This window comes from Bufo gargarizans, chromosome 6 (assembly GCF_014858855.1).
Source record: "Bufo gargarizans isolate SCDJY-AF-19 chromosome 6, ASM1485885v1, whole genome shotgun sequence".
In the NCBI taxonomy this organism is placed as follows: Eukaryota; Metazoa; Chordata; class Amphibia; order Anura; family Bufonidae; genus Bufo; species Bufo gargarizans.
In genome coordinates, this window is record NC_058085.1 from 344,484,234 (window position 1) to 344,497,029 (window position 12,796).

General features: G+C 48.6%; 1 protein-coding gene across 2 annotated transcripts in view; it reads left to right on the plus strand.

Annotated features, from left to right (window-relative positions):
- LOC122941031 (dynamin-binding protein-like) overlaps positions 1-12,796 on the plus strand; it is a 155,513-nt gene that overhangs the window by 20,351 nt on the left and 122,366 nt on the right. The window contains exon 1 of one of the 2 annotated variants that reach the window (XM_044298013.1): positions 6,536-6,622. The exons of the other annotated variant lie outside the window; for it this stretch is intronic. The gene's annotated coding sequence lies outside the window, so the exon portion shown is untranslated. Of the gene's footprint in view, positions 1-6,535; positions 6,623-12,796 lie in introns of those variants that run through there. 2 annotated transcript variants of the gene reach the window in all.

A 12,796-nucleotide genomic window follows, 5' to 3' on the forward strand; every position in this document is an offset into this window, starting at 1 on the left:
TCCATCTCCTCTGTGGAGTGTACGGCTTATAGTGTCCTATGGACAGATCCTTCCATCTCCTCTGTCGAGTGTACGGCTTATAGTGTCCTATGGACAGGTCCTTCCATCTCCTCTGTGGAGTGTATGGCTTATAGTGTCCTATGGACAGATCCTTCCATCTCCTCTGTGGAGTGTACGGCTTATAGTGGTCCTATAGAGAGGTCCTTCCATCTCCTCTGTGGAGTGTACGGCTTATAGTGTCCTATGGACAGGTCCTTCCATCTCCTCTGTGGAGTGTACGGCTTATAGTGTCCTATGGACAGGTCCTTCCATCTCCTCTGTGGAGTGTACAGCTTATAGTGTCCGGACTTCTATTGACTTAGGCCCCTTGCAGACGAGCGTTCCTCCCGCAGCGAGTCCGCATCACAGCTCCGGGCCTGACCTCCCAGCGCTGCCGGGGGTCACATAGCATTATATTGATTTATGATGCTATGTAACCCTTACAGTTCTGGAATGTATTGGATAACACTGGCATAATGCTGTCAGTTATGTACAATACATTCCAGAACTGTAAGGGTTACATAGCATCATAAATCAATATGATGCTATGTGACCCCCGGCAGCGCTGGGAGGTCAGGCCGGGAGCTGCGATGCGGACTCGCTGCGGGAGGAACGCTCGTCTGCAAGGGGCCTTAGGGGTCTTTCAGAACTGATGTTTTTATATTATTATCATGTGATACTTTGATTGGACACATGGGGGGATCTTATTCAACTAATTATAAAACTTTGGAAGTGAATTGGTTGGACCAGCAAAGGGGGTGAATACATATGCATTCTCAACTTTTCAGTTTTTATTTATTTATTTAAACAAGGTATTTTTTATTCCACTGTAACAATTTGGACTATTTTATCAGCTCTATTGCAACAAAACTCTAAGGCTACTTTCACACTTGCGGCAGTGTGATCCGGCGGGCAGTTCCGTCGTCGGAGGCCGCCGGAATCCGCCGATCTGCTGCTGACTGAAAGCATTTGTGAGACGGATCCGGATGCGGATCCGTCTCACAAATGCTTTGCAAGGACGGATCCGTCTCTCCGCTTGTCATGCGGACCGACGGATCTTGTACATTTTTCTCATTTTTACCGATCTGCGCATGCGCATGCCGGAACGACGGATCCGGCATTCTGGTATTCTGAATGCCGGATCCGGCGCTAATACATTCCTATGGGAAAAAATGCCGGATCCGGCGTTCAGGCATGTCTTCAGTTTTTTTCGCCGGAGAGAAAACCGTAGCATGCTACGGTTTTCTCTTTTGCCTGATCAGTCAAAACGGTATAGAGCCCCTGTGACGGAACTCTATGCCGGAAAAGAAAAACGCTAGTGTGAAAGTACCCTAAGGCCCCTTTCACACGGGCGAGTATTCAGTGCGGATGCGATGCGTGAGATGAACGCATTGCACCCGCACTGATTCCCGACCCATTCATTTCTATGGGGCTGTTCACATGAGCGGTGATTTTCACTTATCACTTATGCGTTGCGTGAAAATCGCAGCATGCTCTATATTCAGCGTTTTTCACGTAACGCAGGCCCCATAGAAATTAATGGGGTTGCGTGAAAATCGCAAGCATCAGCAAGCAAGTGCGGATGCGGTGCGATTTTCACGCACGGTTGCTAGGAGACGATCGGGATGGAGACCCGATCATTATTATTTTCCCTTATAACATAGTTATAAGGGAAAGTAATAGCATTCGGAATACAGAATGCATAGTAAAATAGCGCTGGAGGGGTTAAAAAATAAAATAAAAAATTTAACTCACCTTAATCCACTTGATCGCGCAGCCGGCATCTCCTTCTGTCTGTCTTCTGTGCTGTGTGGAGGAACAGGACCTGTGGTGACGTCACTCCGGTCATCACATGATCCATCACCATGGTAAAAGATCATGTGACGGACCATGTGATGACCGGAGTGACGTCACCACAGGTCCTGTTCCTCCACACAGCTAAGATGAAGACAAGGAGATGCCGGCTTCGCGATCAAGTGGACTAAGGTGAGTTAAATATTTTTATTTATTTTTTAACCCCTCCAGCGCTATTGTACTTTGCATTCTGTATTCAGAATGCTATTATTTTTCTGTATAACCATGTTATAAGGGAAAATAATACAATCTACAGAACACCGATCCCAAGCCCGAACTTCTGTGAAGAAGTTCGGGTTTGGGTACTAAACATGCGCGATTTTTCTCACGCGAGTGCAAAACGCATTACAATGTTTTGCACTCACGCGGAAAAATCGCGCGTGTTCCCGCAACGCACCCGCACATTTTCCCACAACGCCCGGGTGAAAGAGGCCTAAGGCCTCATGCAAACGACAGTGGAAAAAAAGTCAGTTAAAAACAGATACACTGTCCGTTTTTCTCAGCCATTTTGCATCGGTGTGTACATCCATTTTCTGGCAGTGTGTCCGTTTTTAATGTCGGTTTTGCATCCGTTTTTCATGTCCGTTAAAAACAGACATTAAAAACAGATTCATTTGATTGGCAGTTATTTCTAGACCCACCCTTCTGAGAACACCCACAGGACGGTAGGCCCCCCAGCTAAAATAATGTCCCCCATAGTGGTAGCTATTTTTTTTACTGCCCCCAGCTTAAATAATTTCCCCCATTCTGTAAATAATGCCTCTACAGTGGCCCCCAGCTTTTTTAAGTTGATTTGCCCAAAAATAAATAAAAAAATCCCCTCATCCACATGATCGCGCTGCTGCAGTCTCTCCTCTCTTCATTGAACAGGACCTGCAATGTGTGTGATGACATCACCGCGCGCTCCCATGTGGCTACGTCATCAGGCATATCGCAGGTCCTGCTCAATGAAGAGAGGACAGACTGCTGCAGAGCGATCAAGTGGAGGAGGTGAGGGCCATATTGTTAAAGTGCACCCGTTTTTAAAGACCGTTAGACGGGTGCACTCCTGTCTAAGCAGTCGATTTCAATGGGGTCCGACTGGTCATGAAAACAGTCAAAAATAGGACATGTCCTATTTTTGGATGGACGCTATTCACTGACCGTTAAAAGAACGGCCACGTGAAAATACCCATAGACTTTCATTGGTGCTAAAAATGACAATTTTTCACTGTCATGTGCATGAGGCCTGAGGGGGCGAACACTTTTGCAAGGTACTGTATAGATGAGCTCAGCTCCTCCTGCTCTATAACATGCCTACCTGCAGATCAGACACCTTGCTCATGTCAGGAACCCTTTGATTGGGCAGACTTGACTTGTTCGAATGGCTCTTACGTAATTCTACATTTCCCAACAAGGTTTCCCCCATAGAAAATGTCCAGGACTGTAATGAACGTAGCTGTCTATGAAAGCACTGGGAAACCTGCATAATCTGACCTCATGAGATGGCAAGACAGGTCTCATCAAAAAAAAATTCCAGATACAGCGCCACTCTTGTACCCTGGCTACATCTGGTATTGCAGTGCGGGGACGGGATAAGATATCTCAGGGCACAAAGGAGATGTTTCAGAGTTCACCTGATCTTCCTCAGTCACCGAAGTTCATCATAGCTGTAAAAATTAAAATTTTCCTACCTTCCCCATCCTCACCAATTCCAAGCGCTCTTCCGTATATAAGGGTCCATTCGCACGTCCGTACGTGTTTTGCAATTTTCAGATCGGCAAAACACGGACAATGTGCGTTCTGCATTTTTCGGACCGCACATCGCCGGCACTCTCATAGAAAATGTATTTTCTTGTCCGCAATTGCAGACAAGAATAGGACATGTTCTATTTTTTGGCGGATCCGGAAGTGTGGATCCGCAATTGCGAATAGCACATTCCAGCCCCATTGAAAATGAATGGGTCCGCACCTGTTCCGCAAAATTGCGAAACGGATGCGGACCCATTTTGCGGACGTGTGAATGGACCCTTAGTGTATGACTGCTGGGTTCTCCGCTGATCACAAGAGTGGGGGTCCCATTGTGTGAACAGAGCGGTGATCGCGCCTGTCTGCTGCTGCTCTATGAGACTGTCGGAGCATACGGCGGTCCCATACCTGCGTGAACATGGCAGGGAGGGGGTGATAGCAGTCCTATCATGTAGATAATGGATACGTTTTTTGTTGGGAGGCCCCTTTAATAGGTCTGAGCTGCAATACCAGGCTCAACCCATGGACAAGAGGGGCGCTGTTTCTAAAGAAATACAAAAAAATACAAAAACTGCCATTTATTTTTTCTAATCTCAGAAAATCCAGCAAGTGAATGTGGGCGGTCCGAAGAAATAATGATCAGGCACAGGGGTGCGCCACCAATGAGGCCAGGTGAGGTGATCGCCTCAGGCAGCACCAGGTAGGGGCAAGAGGGGGGCAACGGAAGGGCCAAGGGCAATGAGCGCTTTCATCGTGGCAAAGGGGTTAGGTTAAGAAAGTGGCATTGGGGGTTAGGGTGAATTTGGATCTGAAATGAGCATTTTATAATTCCCTCACAAGGGCGCCGTTTCAGTTTTCGCCTCAGGCAGCAGAAAGGCTAGGTGCACCCCTGATTAGCGTCCCACTGCAATAAACATGCATCCTCAGTCTAAGGGGGTGCCATCTAACTATACCTCCCTTCCATAAACATGAAGCAACACTTTGATGTTCTGCAGCAGCTGAGGCACTGTCTGTACATGCATCCTATGAACAGCATTGATTAAAGTCTCGTTCTGGTCACAAAGAAGTTCTGCAGAAGCTGCGGTCTGTAGTACAAGCTTGTAATCAGGGCCGGCCTTTGGGGTGTGCGGGCTGTGCGGCCGCACAGGGCGCCATAGCAACAGGGGCGCCGGGCGGCCGACAGCCCGCAATGTAATATGGGCAGGCGAGGCGGCACTTATGTTTTCCCACGGGGCGGGCCCCCCCCCCCCCTCCTGTATTCAGCAGGGGGCGCCCGGCGCCCGTTGCGGTTTTAAAAAAAAAAAGTTGCTTATATAAGTTGGGGGCGGCTGGCGGCGCCCCTCATTCAGCGCCGCCTGAGTGGCTGAGGCTGAGCGCTTGCCGCTGTAAAGAATCCTGCCTGCGCCTGTTAATGTAGCGTGGCCGAGCTCTGTTAGGTCCGCGGTACAGGAGCTTTTGTTTCCTGTACCCGGCCGGACTGACAGGAAGTGCTCACTTAGTGTGCACTTCCTGTCAGTCCGGCCGGGTACAGGAAACAAATGCTCCTGTACCGCGGATCGAACAGAGCTCGGCCACGGTACACTAGAGGTGGAGGTGGGAGTAGAAAGAGAGTGACAAGGGGGGAGGGGGGAGGAAAGAAAGAGAGTGACAAGGGGGGAGGGGGGAGGAAATAATGAGAGTGATGGGGGGGGAGGAAATAATGAGAGTGATGGGGGGGGGGGAAATAATGAGAGTGATGGGGGGGGGGAAATAATGAGAGTGATGGGGGGGGGAATAATGAGAGTGATGGGGGGGGGGATAATGAGAGTGATGGGGGGGGGGAATAATGAGAGTGATGGGGGGGGGAATAATGAGAGTGACAAGGGAGGGCGGGTGGAATAATGAGAGTGACAAGGGAGAGGGGGGGGAATAATGAGAGTGACAAGGGAGAGGGGGATAATGAGAGTGACAAGGGAAGGGGGGGGGGGGGGAAGAGTGACAATGGAGTCCCCAGAGCCAGACTGCAGCCAGAGTCCAGATCATCTTATTGTCCTGGTGGTAAGTAGACAATGCAATGTGTTTATTATTTAATTGTTTAGTTATTAATACTACATTGGAAACGAATTTTCTCAGCTGGACACCGGCCGACACTGCGCATGCGCTGGGAGCCTCACCAGCGGTTAGGGTAGGGAAAAAGCACTGGCCCGTACGTAATTTTTCCCTTCCCTAACCGCTGGTGAGGCTCCCTGTGCATGCGCAGTGTCGGCCGGTGTTCAGCTGAGAACATCCATCCGATCACTGCGCCTGCGCATTGGCCCATAGTTTTTCCCTACCCTAACCGCCGGCGAGGCTCCTGGCGCATGCGCACTCTGCTGTGAAATTTCCCTAACCTGTCGTTGTGCGCCTGCGCGGCGCTGCACACCTCCTCACGTCATGTCCGGTGCGACCGGAAGTGACGAGGGTAGGGAAATCTCACGAACTAGGGAAGTATAACATTACACCGGCCTTTGGGGTGTGAGGGCTGGTAACTACTTGGTTGGATAGTCAGCCAGCCTATGCCATGATGCCAGCAACAAGCAGTGTTTTTTTTTTTTTTTGGGGGGGGGGGGGGGGGGGGCGCGCGCCACAAGGTTAGCTCGCACAGGGCGCCTGAACACCTAAGGCCGGCCCTGCTTGTAATAATCATTGGCTGATGTAAAGCTCTACTGCTTGATAAAGAAGTTCTGCAGCGGCTGTGGTGTGAATTAGGCCAGACCCCTCTGAGCTCAGTGACCTGCACCCCCGGTATTATATGGCCACAGATAACTGACAGTAGCGGGCACATCAGCCCCGGGACATCTGCCTGCAGGGAGCTCGGTGCTGTGCAGCTCCGGCAGGGGGCGCTGCTCCCGGCAGGGAGGGGGCAGTCTCATGACTCTCCCTGGGCGGGGCTCGCTCTGGCCGGGCTGACTTGTCGGAGCCTCCAGTGAGGAGAAAGGGTGACAGGCTGCCCGGGGGAGGACGTGCGGGCACCGGGGAGCAGGTAGGGAGACCCCCGGAGAGGGGGAGGGAGGCCGGGCAAACAGTAACCGCTCGTCTGCAAGGGGCAGGCGGCGCAGCCACTACACAGATGTAGCTGAGCCGAGCGTGTGCTGTAACTCTGGAAGGTGTGTGCTGCTATCACTGCACTGGGTGAATCCTCCCAGCAAATACACACTCTGCTCGCACAGGGAGTGAACCGGCTCAGCTCTGCTACATCTGTATTCTAGCTAAGCTGCCCTGCATGTGGGGAAAGCTCGGGGAATAATAACCCCCATCATCCAGGTAGTGGTACTGTGTGACGTGACTGATATATTGTTTTATTATTGGTATTTATTATTATTGTTACTAATAACATTATTACTACTGTCATTCTTATTACTACTACGGTCATTATTATTATTACTACTACCGTCATTCTTATTATTACTACTACTGTCATTCTTATTATTACTACTACTGTCATTCTATTACTACTACTGTCATTCTATTACTACTACTGTCATTCTTATTTTTACTACTTCTGTCATTCTTATTATTACTACTTCTGTCATTCTTACTACTACTATTCTTTTTATTACTACTACTGTCATTCTTATTATTACTACTACTGTCATTCTTATTATTACTACTGTCATTCTTACTACTACTACTACTACTACTCTTATTATTACTACTACTGTCATTCTTATTATTACTACTACTGTCTTATTATTATTACTACTACTACTACTGTCATTCTTATTATTACTACTGTCATTCTTATTATTACTACTGTCATTCTTACTACTACTACTACTGTCATTCTTATTATTACTACTACTGTCTTATTATTATTACTACTACTGTCATTCTTATTATTACTACTACTGTCATTCTTATTATTACTACTGTCATTCTTATTATTACTACTACTGTCATTCTTATTACTACTGTCATTATCATTGCTACTTCTGTCCTTATTACTAATACTATCCTTATTACTACTAATGTTGTTCTTATTATTACTACTACTGTCATTGCTACTATTATCATTCTAAATATTATTACTACTATAATTCTTCTTACTACAACCATACTAGCATTTATATTGCCACTACAGCTGCTATTACTACTACTCTCATTTTTATTACTGTAGTTCTTAATATTACTAGTACTACCATTATTATTACTACTTTCATTTATAACATTATTGCTATTACTACTACCATATTATTATTACTGCTATCATTCTTGTTTATTATCACCGTCCTTATTGCGGACATTTTCCTGTGGAATAAAGCGCTGCTCCTCAGCCACAGCGGCTCTTTCCGTGGCAGTCCGTATCACTATGTCCCCTTTGTTCCCCACACTTTGCCCAATGGTGCGCGGTTTGATAGATTTGGGGGGTCATTTATCAAACTGGTGTAAAGTAGAACTGGCTTAGTTACCCATAGCAACCAACCAATCAGATTCCATCTTTCATTTTTCACCACTCCTTTGGTAAATGAAAGGTGGAATCTGATTGGTTGCTATGAGAAACTAAGCCAGTTCTACTTTACACCAGTTTGATAAATGACCCCCTTGGTGTTTATCCTGGACTGATGCAATTGCATTAATAAATATGCCCAAATGAGTGGTAGAATGGGTGCGATCCGGTGCGTTTGAAAGCCGCAGCTTTTTTACTACACGGCATCTGCAAACTAAGGCTCCATTCACACGTCCGCAACGTGTTTTGCAGATCCACAGAGCCGCGGATCCACAAAACACGGAAAGCGGCAATGTGCGTTCCGCATTTTGCGGACCGCACATTGCCGGCACTCATAGAATATGCCTGTTCTTGTCCGCAATTGCGGACAAGAATAGGACATGTTCTATTTTTTTGCGGACCCGGAAGTGCGGGTCCGCAATTCCGTGTCCGGGCAGCACGATGTGCTTCCCCATAGAAATGAATGGATCCGCAATTTTGCGGAACGAAATTGCGGACGTGTGAATGGAGCCTAATAGTAGTCACAGTAGCCTCTGTTGTCACCTTCATTGTTTACATGGCCTAGGGCTGTGATGGCTAACCTCCGGCCCTCCAGCTGTGGTAAAACTACAACTCCCAAGATCGACACTTGCTTGACTGTTCTCACAACTCCATAGAAATGAATGGAGCATGCTGGGAGTCGTAGTTTCACCACTGGCCTAGGTGCCGCTCAGTCCCCTTCAAGTGAACGGGGCTGAGCTGCAAAACCAAGTACAACCTCTTTCCAGTAGATGGCGCTGTGCCTGGTAAGCTGTGCGGAGGCCACAGAGTGCACCAGACCTCCCATGAGCCCCGCGGCCTCTTCAAACAACTCCCCCACCGATCTGATACTGATGACCTATCCCGAGGATCGGTCATTAATATAAAACACCCGGAGAACCCCTTTATGCTGTGTGGTCCTCCAGGGCTGGGATTCTCTACATAGCCTGGTCCTATTTATCACAACCTCTATAGAGAGAGGTTCTCTGGGCCTGTACCTTAAAGGGGTTCTATCATCTTGGACATTGGGGGTATATTGCTAGGTTATGCCCCCAATATCCTTAGAACGGAGCCCGAAAAGTGCAGGAGGACGCACCACGCAAGCGCCGTCTTTGTCCATTCCTTTATATGGGAGTGCGGAAAATTGCAGAGCGTTGACTCGGCTATTTCCGTAAGCCCCATAGAAATGAATGGAGCTGTAGCCGCGCTTGCGCAGTGCATTTCCTATTGATTTCAACTAGGGCTGCAACGATTAATCGATGTAATCGATTATATTCGATAACTGGATTCGTTGTCGACGAATCCAGTTATCGAATAATCGCCGATTCGTTGCTATGCGGGCGGGCGGGCGGTCGCTGCATCTTTATTTTACCTTTTTACAATGACGCTCCCGCTCCTGTAACAGCCAGGCAGAGCGGACGGCGGCGTAACGTCACTCACTCACGTGACATGCCTGCTCCGCCTCCTTCATTCAAGAAGTGGGCGGAGCAGGCGCGTCACGTGAGTGAGTGACGTTACGCCGCCGTCCGCTCTGCCTGGCTGTTACAGGAGCGGGAGCGTCATTGTAAAAAGGTAAAATAAAGATGCAAGCATCGGGGCCGGGGCTGTTAGGGGGAAGGGGGAGGGGGGATCTGTCTATGGCACTGCTATGGGGAGGGGGGAGGATCTGTGTATAGCACTGCTATGGGGAGGGGGGAGGATCTGTCTATGGCACTGCTATGGGGAGGGGGGAGGATCTGTCTATGGCACTGCTATGGGGAGGGGGGTCTGTGCACTGTTATGAGGAAGGGATCTGTGCACTGTTATGCCCATAACAGTGCACATATACCCTGCTCCATAACTACGCCTGCACATCCCCTCTCCATAACTACGCCGTCCACAGACCCCCCTCTCCATAACTACGCCGTCCACAGACCCCCCTCTCCATAACTACGCCGTCCACAGACCCCCCTCTCCATAACTACGCCGTCCACAGATCCCCCATAATAGTGTCGTCCACAGATCCCCCATAATAGTGTCGTCCACAGATCCCCCATAATAGTGTCGTCCACAGATCCCCCATAATAGTGTCGTCCACAGATCCCCCATAATAGTGTCGTCCACAGATCCCCCATAATAGTGTCGTCCACAGATCCCCCATAATAGTGTCGTCCACAGATCCCCCATAATAGTGTCGTCCACAGATCCCCCATAATAGTGTCGTCCACAGATCCCCCATAATAGTGTCGTCCACAGATCCCCCATAATAGTGTCGTCCACAGATCCCCCATAATAGTGTCGTCCACAGATCCCCCATAATAGTGTCGTCCACAGATCCCCCATAATAGTGTCGTCCACAGATCCCCCATAATAGTGTCGTCCACAGATCCCCCATAATAGTGTCGTCCACAGATCCCCCATAATAGTGTCGTCCACAGATCCCCCATAATAGTGTCGTCCACAGATCCCCCATAATAGTGTCGTCCACAGATCCCCATAATAGTGTCGTCCACAGATCCCCCATAATAGTGTCGTCCACAGATCCCCCATAATAGTGTCGTCCACAGATCCCCCATAATAGTGTCGTCCACAGATCCCCCATAATAGTGTCGTCCACAATTTGTTTTAATATGGCCTTTGAACATAATTTTTCAAGTAAGATCATATAAACCTCTGTTTTGTAATTTTGTCGTTTTTTCCGATTAATCGATTAATCGTAGTAATTAATCGGCAACTAATCGATTATTCAAATAATCGTTAGCTGCAGCCCTAATTTCAACGGCGCTTGGCCATTTTCAGCAGTCCCATAGAAGTGAATGGTGGTCGGCTGTGCATGTACTTTGCAGGTTCAGTTTTGAGGCTCTAGGACCCGCGCCTATCAGACATTGGGGGCATATCCTAGCAGCAGAAGGGGTAAGCACTGCTCAAAGTATAGTCTCTCCACATGTTAGCTCAAAGAGGATTTTTAAGTACAGGCCCGGAGAACTCCTTTAAACTGCATCATGTGACTTCGGTTGTATGACTCGCTAGCGCCACCTTTTTTGGAAGTGGTTCCCATCAGTCAAAGTCTTACTGTTTACCAGGCTTTGGAAGCAAAATATCCATCTGCAGACGGCTGTGGGGTGTTTGCCCCTCATCAGTAGGGTGCAGGATTCTGGCTGGCTGAGTGAGCTGCCAAAAGGGGGCACTACTGAGACGGTTTCTATTTTTCTGGGCAATACCTGTTTGCATAAAACGTCTACACGCGGAAGAGGAGTGTTGTTGATGGAAATACACAAATGTGTCGGGGACAATCTGCGTTACATCCAGGGCTGATACAATCTGTACCAGAAGTTTTCAGGCGTCGCTGATACGCTGAATTCCTTTCCTGACCTGTCTGCCTGTCATTCAGCGCAGGTTGCTGCATCCTGCAGACGCTGGTCAGATTCCTTGGGTTGGGGGGGTTTGTAAGATTGGATTAGGGCTGATGTATAAGGCAATTGCCCGGCCGTGCCCGTATTGCGGCCCGCAAACAGTGGCAACGTGCACAGCACACCATATCACGGATATCTGATGCGGTGCGGAGCAGAGGCATGGATTGGAAGTCAGATGCGGATCGCGGACCCCATTCAAGTGAATGGGTCCTGCTTCCGCAATTTGTGGTCTGTAGCACGGGCCGGCCGGAACACATTCGTGTGCGTGGGCCCTAATGGTAATATCTGCATCAGAGTTAGTTTGCAGGTGCGTGCATTTTTTTTTTTTTATACAGTTTCTGAAGCCAAAATCAGGAGTGTCATAAGCCCCCATTCACACGACCGTGGGGGGCCTCCGTGCCCGTGTTGTGGACCCCAAAAGACGGGCACTGTCCACATGCAGTCCAGTGGGTCCGCAAGATTAGTTCACGATCCGAACGATAAAAAAAAATCTGTTTTTTGCAGTGCGGAGGTCCGGCCTGCAAAAGATAGGATATGTACTATTTTTTGCCTCATCTTGCGGAACACAGACCCATTAGGGTCCATTCACACGTCCGTAGGTGTTTTGCGGATCCGCAAAACACGGACACCTGCAATGTGTGATCCGCAATTTTTTGCAGACCGCACATCACAGACACTATAATAGAAAATTTTGCAGACAAGAATAGGACTATTTTTTTTTTTTCAAAAACAAAATTGCGGATCCCGAAAAAACTGATGCGGATCCTAGAAATGCGGATGCGGATCCTGAAAATGTGGATTTGCATCCGTTCCAGCCCTATTCAAAGTGAATGGGTCCGCAAATTGCGGAACGAATACGGACCCAAATTACGGACGTGTGAATGGACCCTAAAAGTAAATAGGTCTGCACCGCGATGCGGAGTGCACACAACTTTGCGGCTCCGCGGTTTGCAGTCCACAACACGGCCACAGCAGCCCCACAGTTGTGTGAATGGGGCCTAAAGGAGAGAAAATGTCAAAGGGGGTTGTCCATGTTTTTCCCCCTGAATTTTCTATCCAGACAGCGTTACCTGTAGAGGAATCCATACTCCCCACTGCGCCATTCCTGCCCCGTGGTTCTCTTCACTGGATTTCCGTAAGAACGGGATCATGTTCGCTGAGGCCACTCATTGGCTAAAGCAGTGGAGTGCCCCCAAGTGACTTTTAACCGCTGGGTTATTGCAACTGTTGAAATTTATGGTGTTCTCCTCGGAATTGGGGCTCCTGGAGAGAACACCCCCACCTATGGTAAATCCGATGG